This window comes from Episyrphus balteatus, assembly GCF_945859705.1.
Source record: "Episyrphus balteatus chromosome X unlocalized genomic scaffold, idEpiBalt1.1 SUPER_X_unloc_1, whole genome shotgun sequence".
Classification (NCBI taxonomy): domain Eukaryota; kingdom Metazoa; phylum Arthropoda; class Insecta; order Diptera; family Syrphidae; genus Episyrphus; species Episyrphus balteatus.
In genome coordinates, this window is record NW_026605125.1 from 37,501 (window position 1) to 47,500 (window position 10,000).

The 10,000-nt window shown below is 35.6% G+C and overlaps 2 non-coding genes and 1 pseudogene across 2 annotated transcripts; all 3 read left to right on the plus strand.

The window, feature by feature from the left end:
- The first annotated feature begins 930 nt into the window (after positions 1–930).
- Positions 931–2,921, plus strand: LOC129920778 (small subunit ribosomal RNA). Its single transcript, XR_008773333.1, has one exon. It is a non-coding gene; the product is annotated as a small subunit ribosomal RNA (ribosomal RNA).
- Positions 2,922–4,240: 1,319 nt separating this feature from the next.
- LOC129920851 (5.8S ribosomal RNA) lies at positions 4,241–4,419 on the plus strand. The gene has a single exon (XR_008773387.1). It is a non-coding gene; the product is annotated as a 5.8S ribosomal RNA (ribosomal RNA).
- A 309-nt stretch (positions 4,420–4,728) lies between these two features.
- Positions 4,729–10,000, plus strand: part of LOC129920813 (large subunit ribosomal RNA) — a 7,606-nt pseudogene continuing 2,334 nt past the window's right edge.

The following is a 10,000-nucleotide window of genomic DNA, read 5'->3' on the forward strand; positions in this document are numbered from 1 at the left end:
AGCATTTTCGATCCAAAAAGAGGAAAATATGAAGTTATTAGTTTGGTCATGTTATTTACCTCCACTTTGTTGTGAAAAAAACTCAAACTACCAAAGGGGGCGCATATTTTGATGTTAAGGAAACATGTATGTAAACCTCTTTCGATGTGGCTTTTTAAGTTGCAACGAATTAACTTACTGGTAATGTGGTATTATGATTGGGCGGGGACTCGCACCTCGTTTTCACCAAAAGTGGTACCACGGCGTTGTGGCTAAGAACACTGGCTTTGTGGCAAAGATGTCAAAAAAAAATACTTTAAGTAAAGTAATGTCGAAAAAAAAATAATAAATATTAATTTCCAATTGGGATTATTTGTTGAACATAAAAATGTTCATAAAGAAAAATTATTAAAAAGAATTATTAATTCTATATCATAAATAAATGGTTTATTTTATAAAAATATTCCAAAAACACTTCAATATATTGAAGTAAAAGAAAATATTAGAAATTTGAAAATAATCATTGATATGTATTTGTGAAAGGTGCTACACTAAAATTTAACAATATCAGAGTTCACCATACGGTAGGAGTTCTCTTTGTTAAAATAAAAATAGTTGTTATATGAAACCTTTGTGAAATGCATTTTCCCTCATTTTCCAGATAAAAGTAAAAATACAAAATACCCATACAAAATACCCATACAAAATACATACAAATAAATAAAAATAAAAATAAATTTACCAAAAAATATATACAAATAAAAATTGTGTTGGTAAAAAAAATAAAATAATAATTATCCCTATTAGGGAGGATATAAAACAAAAAGTATGTATAAATATAAATAAATAAAAAAAAAAAAAATAAAAACTTTATCATTGGATTTATTGAGAGGAGATTGATGTTATTTTTCAAAATTTCAAATAATATTAAAAATAAAATATTATAACATTATTCTGGTTGATCCTGCCAGTAGTTATATGCTTGTCTCAAAGATTAAGCCATGCATGTCTAAGTACACACGAATTAAAAGTGAAACCGCAAAAGGCTCATTATATCAGTTATGGTTTATTAGATCGTTAACAGTTACTTGGATAACTGTGGTAATTCTAGAGCTAATACATGCAATATAAACACGGACCTTTTGGAACGTGTGCTTTTATTAGGCTAAAACCAAGCGATTTCTTCGGAAATCGTTATAATGGTTGAACTCTAGATAATTTGCCGATCGTATGGTCTAGTACCGACGACAGATCTTTCAAATGTCTGCCCTATCAACTATTGATGGTAGTATCTAGGACTACCATGGTTGCTACGGGTAACGGGGAATCAGGGTTCGATTCCGGAGAGGGAGCCTGAGAAACGGCTACCACATCTAAGGAAGGCAGCAGGCGCGTAAATTACCCACTCCCAGTTCGGGGAGGTAGTGACGAAAAATAACAATACAGGACTCATATCCGAGGCCCTGTAATTGGAATGAGTACACTTTAAATCCTTTAACAAGGACCAATTGGAGGGCAAGTCTGGTGCCAGCAGCCGCGGTAATTCCAGCTCCAATAGCGTATATTAAAGTTGTTGCGGTTAAAACGTTCGTAGTTGAATTTGTGCTTCATACGGGTAGTACAACTACAATTGTGGATTGTACATTACCTTATGTATGCAAGCGTATTATCGGTGGAGTTCTTATACATTTATGATACTTATGTACCATTATGTATTCCTCCTATTAAAACCTGCTTCAGTGCTCTTCATCGAGTGCTGTTGTGGGCCGTTACAATTACTTTGAACAAATTAGAGTGCTTAAAGCAGGCTCCAAATGCCTGAATATTTTGTGCATGGAATAATGAAATAAGACTTCTGATCTACTTTCATTGGTTTTTAGATCAAGAGGTAATGATTAATAGAAGCAGATTGGGGGCATTAGTATTACGACGCGAGAGGTGAAATTCTTGGACCGTCGTAAGACTAACTTAAGCGAAAGCATTTGCCAAAGATGTTTTCATTAATCAAGAACGAAAGTTAGAGGTTCGAAGGCGATCAGATACGCCCTAGTTCTAACCATAAACGATGCCAGCTAGCAATTGGGTGTAGCTACTTCTATGGCTCTCTCAGTCGCTTCCCGGGAAACCAAAGCTTTTGGGCTCCGGGGGAAGTATGGTTGCAAAGCTGAAACTTAAAGGAATTGACGGAAGGGCACCACCAGGAGTGGAGCCTGCGGCTTAATTTGACTCAACACGGGAAAACTTACCAGGTCCGAACATAAGCGTGTAAGACAGATTGATAGCTCTTTCTCGAATCTATGGGTGGTGGTGCATGGCCGTTCTTAGTTCGTGGAGTGATTTGTCTGGTTAATTCCGATAACGAACGAGACTCAAATATATTAAATAGATGCTTTCAGGATTATGATGTTGAAGCTTTCATAGCCTTCATTCATGAATATAGTAAAATATAATTGTGTTTGAATGTGTTTATGTTAGTGGAGTCGTACCTGTTTGTTTGTCCCATTATAAGGACACTAGCTTCTTAAATGGACAAATTGCGTCTAGCAATAATGAGATTGAGCAATAACAGGTCTGGAATGCCCTTAGATGTCCTGGGCTGCACGCGCGCTACAATGAAAGTATCAACGTGTATTTCCTAGACCGAGAGGTCCGGGTAAACCGCTGAACCACTTTCATGCTTGGGATTGTGAACTGAAACTGTTCACATGAACTTGGAATTCCTAGTAAGTGCGAGTCATTAACTCGTATTGATTAAGTCCCTGCCCTTTGTACACACCGCCCGTCGCTACTACCGATTGAATTATTTAGTGAGGTCTCCGGACGTGATCACTGTGACGCTAACGTGTTACGGTTGTTTCGCAGAAGTTGACCAAACTTGATGGTTTAGAGGAAGTAAAAGTCGTAACAAGGTTTCCGTAGGTGAACCTGCGGAAGGATCATTAACGTGATTTTTCCAATAAAATAAAATTTATATATATTTAATATATATAAAAAAGAAAAATAAAATATAAAAATAAAAATGTACAATTATGGTACAAAATGTATAAAATATACAATAAATATATAAACAAATACAAAAAAGAATACTTCAAAAGAAGTAAAAATACAAATACAAATTAGACTGGGTGTGTTACTATAAGTAATGCATTCAGTCTTTTTTTTTCAAAAAAAATTAAGAACAAAGTATTTAAACGGTAGCCAATTGTCATCGTCATCGAAATAGTGACGCTTATGAAAATATATATATGAATAAACAAACTTGCTATAGCAAAAGTCGAACAACAAAGGTGTCGTACCCTTCGGGGTAATATCCTCCTGGGTGTAAAAACCCGCCCTTCGGCGTGGCGTGTATACGTTGCGACGAATTAACCCCTAAAGGTGTCGTACTTGGACAATATCCCGGTACTATCCGGCTAAAACGCATAGCATAAGTTGTAACGATATATATATAATAAAAAAAAAACAAATACAAAATAGACTGGGTGTGTTACTATAAGTAATGCATTCAGTCTTTTTTTTTCAAAAAAAAAATATGAACAAAATATTTAAATGGTAGCCAAATGGTGTCGTCATCTAAATAGTGACGTTTTTAGCCAATATACAAAAACAAATTAGACTGGGTGTGTTACTATATGTAATGCATTCAGTCTTTTTTTTTCAAAAAAAAATATGAACAAAATATTTAAATCGTAGCCAAATGGTGTTGTCATCTAAATAGTGACGTTATAACCAAAATACAAAAACAAATTAGACTGGGTGTATTACTATAAGTAATGCATTCGGTCTTTTTTTTTCAAAAAAAAATATGAACAAAATATTTAAATGGTAGCCAATTGTCATCGTCATCGAAATAGTGACGCTTATGAAAATATATATATGCATAAACAAACTTGCTAGAGCAAAAGTCGAAAAAACAAAGGTGTCGTACCCTTCGGGGTAATATCCTCCTGGGTGTAAAAACCCGCCCTTCGGCGTGGCGTGTATACGTTGCGACGAATTAACCCCTAAAGGTGTCGTACTTGGACAATATCCCGGTACTATCCGGCTAAAACGCATAGCATAAGTTGTAACGATATATATATATAAAAATAAAAATGTATAAAAATGTTGTACTTAGATTTCTTTAAAAGAAATTTATAAGTTAACGATTCTTTGGAATTGGACATTCGCAACATAAAAAAAATACATAAAATATAAAAAGAAATAAATTTTTATTTCTTAAAAAAAAAAATTGACTAAATATAAAATAAAAAAATAATAATACTCTAAGCGGTGGATCACTTGGCTCATGGGTCGATGAAGAACGCAGCAAACTGTGCGTCATCGTGTGAACTGCAGGACACATGAACATCGACATTTTGAACGCATATAGCAGTCCATGCTGTTATGTACTTTAATTAATTTTGAAGTGCTGCTTGGACTACATATGGTTGAGGGTTGTGATACTATGCTAAATAAGCTGCTTTTGATTTATCAAATGCGCATGTTATATTATTGGATTTGTAAAAATTCATAATATTAAAATATAATATATACCTCAAAATAATATCGAGCGACAGTAAGTTCGTTTTATCTATTTTTTAGAGGATGTTAGTATATAAAAATTTCTAACATTGCAGATCGTTGTCATAATATAATTTGGCAATTGAGGCATTCTACTTGAATTGATAAAATGGCTGAAATGATCGATATATAAAAAATATTTTGAATTGAGTATATAAAATTATTAAGCAAATAAAAAGTGTTAAGCAACCTCAACTCATATGAGATAACTCCCCGAATTTAAGCATATTAATGAGGGAAGGAAAAGAAACTAACAAGGATTTTCTTAGTAGCGGCGAGCGAAAAGAAATCAGTTCAGCACTAAGCCATTTTGTCTTTATGGCAAATATGGGATGCAGTGTATGGAACATCTATAATCTAGTATGAGAAATTAACGATTTAAGTCCTTCTTAAATGAGGCCATTTACCCATAGAGGGTGCCAGGCCCGTATAACGTTAATGATTACTAGAAGGTGTTTCCAAAGAGTCGTGTTGCTTGATAGTGCAGCACTAAGTGGGTGGTAAACTCCATCTAAAACTAAATATAACCATGAGACCGATAGTAAACAAGTACCGTGAGGGAAAGTTGAAAAGAACTCTGAATAGAGAGTTAAATAGTACGTGAAACTGCTTAGAGGTTAAGCCCGATGAACCTGAATATCCATTATGGAAAATTCAATACTAATATAAAAATATATAAAAAATATTTTAACAATAGTGTGCAATTTTTCCATATAAGGACATTGTAATCTGTTAATGTAATAAATATTTATCATAAGATCCATTACTTAAGTTTATTCAAATTGTTTATCTTCGGATTTTCAACATAAAATAAATGTTTTGGATTTGATAAATCATTGACAGATATAATTATATATTGTGCTTAAATTTTTCGGAATTTTACAATGGTAAATAGATCTATTGATTTGTTTATTTATATTGTATGCACTTTTATGATTAACAATGCGATAGATTCAGGATACCTTCGGGACCCGTCTTGAAACACGGACCAAGGAGTCTAACATATGTGCAAGTCATTGGGTATTTTTAATAAAACCCAATGGCATAATTAACTTAACTTAATTTAATGGGATTAGTTTATAATTTGTTATGAATTATTTATTCAATCCCGGGGCGTTCTATACAGTTATGCATAATGATATTTATATTATTTATGCCTCTAACTAGAGCGTACCTTGAGCATATATGCTGTGACCCGAAAGATGGTGAACTATACTTGATCAGGTTGAAGTCAGGGGAAACCCTGATGGAAGACCGAAACAGTTCTGACGTGCAAATCGATTGTCAGAATTGAGTATAGGGGCGAAAGACTAATCGAACCATCTAGTAGCTGGTTCCCTCCGAAGTTTCCCTCAGGATAGCTGGTGCAATTAAAAATTATATAAAATAATCTTATCTGGTAAAGCGAATGATTAGAGGCCTTAGGGTCGAAACGATCTTAACCTATTCTCAAACTTTAAATGGGTAAGAACCTAGCCTTTCTTGATATGAAGGTTTTGGTTGTGATATATTGTGCCCAGTGGGCCACTTTTGGTAAGCAGAACTGGCGCTGTGGGATGAACCAAACATAATGTTAAGGTGCCAAAATTAACAACTCATGCAGATACCATGAAAGGCGTTGGTTGCTTAAAACAGCAGGACGGTGGCCATGGAAGTCGGAATCCGCTAAGGAGTGTGTAACAACTCACCTGCCGAAGCAACTAGCCCTTAAAATGGATGGCGCTTAAGTTGTATACCTATACATTATCGCTAAAGTAGATGGTTTATTTTCGATCTGATTGAATTTAAATTTTGAAACTTTAGTGAGTAGGAGGGTACAATGGTGTGCTTAGAAGTGTTTGGCGTAAGCCTGCATGGAGCCGCTATTGGTACAGATCTTGGTGGTAGTAGCAAATAATCGAATGAGACCTTGGAGGACTGAAGTGGAGAAGGGTTTCGTGTGAACAGTGGTTGATCACGAGTTAGTCGGTCCTAAGTTCAAGGCGAAAGCTGAAAATTTTCAAGTTATAAAAAATAAAAAATAAAAATTAAAAAAACATTTTAATAAATTACAAAAATATATATATTATGTTATTAAAAATAAAAAAAAAAAAATATAAAAAAAAATATATGAGCAAATATAAATAAAAAAAATATACAAAAGTATATAAAAAAAAATATTAAAATAAAAAATTAAAAATACAAAAATATATATTATTATTATATGAAATAAAAAATACAAAAATAAATATTTAAAACACTTGATAAATTTTGAACGAAAGGGAATACGGTTCCAATTCCGTAACCTGTTGAGTATCCGTTTGTTATTAAAAATGGGCTTTTTGCTCATCCTGGCAACAGGAACGACCATAAAGAAGCCGTCGAGAGATATCGAAAGAGTTTTCTTTTCTGTTTTATAGTCGTACTACCATGGAAGTCTTTCGAAGAGAGATATGGTAGATGGACTAGAAGAGCATGACATTTACTGTTGTGTCGATATTTTCTCCTCGGACCTTGAAAATTTATGGTGGGATTACGCAAACTTCTCAACAGGCCGTACCGATATCCGCAGCTGGTCTCCAAGGTGAAGAGTCTCTAGTCGATAGAATAATGTAGGTAAGGGAAGTCGGCAAATTAGATCCGTAACTTCGGGATAAGGATTGGCTCTGAAGATTGAGATAGTCGGGCTTGAATTGGAAGCAATAACATGGTTTATGTACTCGTTCTGGGTAAATAAAAATTCTTGAATTTTGTTCCCCGGATAGTAGTTTACGTAACCAATTGTGGAATTTTCTTGCTAAAAATCTTAAGATATATCGCAAGGTATGTTCTTTTGATTTATAACGACTATCAATTAACAATCAATTCAGAACTGGCACGGACTTGGGGAATCCGACTGTCTAATTAAAACAAAGCATTGTGATGGCCCTAACGGGTGTTGACACAATGTGATTTCTGCCCAGTGCTCTGAATGTCAAAGTGAAGAAATTCAAGTAAGCGCGGGTAAACGGCGGGAGTAACTATGACTCTCTTAATATATAAAAATATATGAACAAATATAATATAAACTATATATACAAAAGTATATAAAAATATATATGTTTTTGAAATATATAAAAATATATGAACGAATATAATAAGAATTATACAAAAATATATAAAAATATATATATTGAGTCATAGATGCGCCTATACTCTACCTCCTCGTGGTGCCCGCCGGCAACGTACACATTATATATCATATTGTTCTATATTCCTTATATTACAATATGTTATATTATGTGTACGGCTAAAAGAGTAAGGCTTCTTGGCCCCTGGGGTTACCAGCCCCTTCGGTCAATACTTTGTTGGTCCAAATGAAAATACACAGCCTCGGATAACTAATAATTCAAATCCAGTGCCCACTGGCTCTGGAAACCAACAAACCCAAAACAATCCCGAACAACACCAGTGTCAATACTGCCAAAGCACATTCGGTACAAAACAAGGCTTGGGAGTCCACAAAAGAAAAAAACATCCAAACGAACTGGATGAGGAGCGACTGCGAGTTGACATTAAAGCAAGGTGGTCAGATGAGGAAAGTAGTATGCTAGCAAGGAAAGAAGCTGAGTTAGGAAAAGAAGGCACTCGCTTCATGAACATAGAACTGCATAAATACTTCCCATCCAGAACCGTTGAAGCGATTAAAAAACAAAGACAAAAACAAGAATATAAACAGCTCGTAGCAGCTTTCAGTAACGAAGAGACGACTCCGTCTAATGAACAAGATGGCGAAGTGGCGAATATTAACAACAATGGGCTTTTCCTTTCATTTATTAATGATATGCAAATTACCTCAAATCAAAACCATCTCGATGTGGAAACACTAAAAAGAATCGCCCGTCAGGCAGCATTGGTTGGGAGGAGAGAGACAATAGTTCACCTAGGTAACTATTTGACCTCAATCTTCCCTCCAAGAAGGCGAAGGCAATTCGTTAGAAGTTCAGAAAATGATAATAACGGCATAAATAGAAGAACACGAAGACGAAAAGAATACCGTGAAGTGCAGCATAACTGGGCGAAGCATCAGAATCGTTGTATTAAATCTATTCTCTCAGGGCCACAAACGGGTACGATGCCTCCAAAGGACATCATGTTACCCTTCTGGGAGAATATTTTTACTCAACAATCTGACGCTAAGCCCGAAGATATGAATACCATCAATCAGATTGAATCAATATGGCAGCCCATCACAATCGATGAAATCGAAAAGACCAAGGTATCGACCTCAACCTCACCTGGTCCAGATGGATTAACGGCTAAACAATTAAATAAAATTCCAAGTAATATTAAAAGCACTATCTATAATTTAATACTATGGTGTGGCCAACTACCAAAACACCTGTTGGAAACAAAGACAACGATGATACCAAAGAAAACGGATGCATCAAGGCCGGGCGAGTATAGGCCGATCTCCGTATCATCAGTCTTAGTAAGGCAATTACATGGTATCCTGGCGAACAGACTCACCTCTGCAATAATGCTGGACCAAAGACAACAGGCCTTTACGTCCACGGACGGCTGCGCCATTAACGCCACAATTTTTGATCTTCTACTAAGGTATCAGCATCAGAACTTTTCTAGCTGCTTCATAGCGAGTCTAGACGTAGCCAAAGCGTTTGACTCGGTCTCACACCCAACAATAATAAGTTCTCTGAAGGGATATGGCGCACCAAGAGAATTTATTGAATATATGAAAATGTTTTACACCAATTCCTCAACAAGGATTATGACTAAGGAATGGTGCTCAGAACAAATAATATCTAAAAGTGGCGTGAAGCAAGGCGATCCGATGTCACCGATTATATTTAATATTGTTATCGATAGATTGATAAAATCACTGCCAGCCGAAATTTGTGGGAAAATTGGAACGGCATCTGTGAATGCACTAGCTTTCGCAGATGACCTTATTCTATGTGCAACAACCCCAACAGGTCTTCAAAAGCTGCTAGACCATACCCACAAATTCTTGCAATCATGTGGCATGCTTATCAACCCGTCGAAATGCAGCACAATAAGCATAAAAGGGCAACCAAAACAAAAAACAAATGTAATATTACGACATCAGTTCAATATAGCTGGACAAAACATACCAGCTCTGAAAAGGACCGATAAATTAAAATACCTTGGGATAGAGTTTTCCCCTGAAGGTAAATGCAAAATAAATGACGGGGATGAACTGTCCATCAAGCTGCAACGTGTTACTGGGGCACCTTTAAAACCCCAGCAACGCCTGCATGTCTTGAGGACAGTACTCATCCCCCAAATGTATCATCAACTCACATTAGGGAAAGTGCACATTGGCGCCCTAAACAAGATCGACAGAAGAATAAGACATGAAGTGCGTAGATGGCTTGACCTACCACACGACACTACAACTGCATACTTTCATGCTTCGGTTGAAGATGGTGGCCTTGGAATACCTTCGGTCAGATACTCC